The sequence below is a fragment of the Panicum virgatum genome, chromosome 6K, assembly GCF_016808335.1.
Source record: "Panicum virgatum strain AP13 chromosome 6K, P.virgatum_v5, whole genome shotgun sequence".
NCBI lineage: Eukaryota > Viridiplantae > Streptophyta > Magnoliopsida > Poales > Poaceae > Panicum > Panicum virgatum.
Genome location: NC_053141.1, coordinates 26,345,910 through 26,347,270, shown reverse-complemented (window position 1 = coordinate 26,347,270; position 1,361 = coordinate 26,345,910). Strand labels below are relative to the sequence as shown.

The window sequence follows — 1,361 nt, the reverse complement described above, 5'->3', positions numbered from 1 at the left end:
ATTCAACCTTTTTCATTGTAAAAGTGTAGAACAAGGCAAAAGCGTAATGTGTGGATCCACACTTGTGCGTGCCTGCAAATACATATGGACCGTGACCAGTTCCTGGTAGCCAATCTTTTCAAGAAAGTGGTCCAGTGCATCAACGCAAGACCTATTCCTTAGTTTTCTCCAACCTCGCACGTGCATTGGACTTTGGCACAACTGCTGCACGCATACTTGTTTTATTAAAAAAATTAACCTATGCATTTGGTACAGACACTTGGTAATAACATATGCAAAACCAAAGGATACCATGCATGTTCTAAATCCTCCTGTTATTGGACGCCGCCATCGGCTATAAATAGGCACCTCGATCATCATCAGTTAGACACACACAACACAACGGCACACAATCAAGAACCCACGTCTCAATAGTAGAATTTGCGACTGATCCACTGCAAATTAAGCTAGCGGCCCGTATGGCGACAACCAAGAGGGCAGTAGTAGCCTTTGTCCTTGTGTTCTACATGGCTATGGCCTCCATGGCTCAGAACACGGCGCAAGAGCAGGAGTTCCTTTCCCTCCACAACGTCGTGAGGTGGGTGTTGAAGATGTGGTCTGGGATGAGAGCGTTGCAGCGTTCGCACGGGCCTACGCGGCAAGACGCGCCGGTGACTGCAACGGTCGCCACTCGGACCAGGCTGAGCGTGACAAGTTTGGCTACGGTGAAAATATTGCCGTGGGCTCCCCTGGCAGCGATATGACGGTGGCTGCAGCCGTGCAAATGTGGGTGAACGAAAAGCAAGACTATGACAGTGCTACTGGTACGTGCATGAAAGGGCGCCCGGAGGAGCTGATGTGCGGGCACTACACGCAGGTGGTTTGGCGCAACACCAAGGCCATCGGCTGCGCGCGTGTCAAGTGTGACAATGGTGGTATCTTCATCACCTGCAACTATACACCCGCGGGCAATGTTCCTGGACAACGTCCATTCTAGTCGAATCGGTAACAAACTATTGTGTCAATCCATGCTACGATACCCTGATGTAATGTGTGTTTGCTTATGGAGAAGCCTGCATATACCAATGCAGTTTGGATGTAAGATAAATAAACTGTGTATCTTATGGTCATAATAAATAAATGGGTATTGAGAACTACAGCTTAAATCCGCTTGAATTGTGTCTTTTGTATCTTGTGAGTGAGGAACCCACCACGGCCTGCGGCGCGGCGCGGAACAGGCGCGTGAACCGGCGCGCGTGGACACGCGTGGCCACGTCGTCATCGCCGCCGCACCCGGCGTCCTCCGCGGTGTCGAGCGCGACCCCAGGGCCTCGAGCTCGACGCTAGCCTACCGGGGACCCAGCCGCCGGCCTCCTTGCTCC

At 51.9% G+C, this 1,361-nt stretch overlaps 1 pseudogene; it reads left to right on the top strand.

The window, feature by feature from the left end:
• The first annotated feature begins 393 nt into the window (after nucleotides 1-393).
• LOC120639148 lies at nucleotides 394-1,076 on the top strand (annotated as a pseudogene).
• Nucleotides 1,077-1,361: the final 285 nt, after the last annotated feature.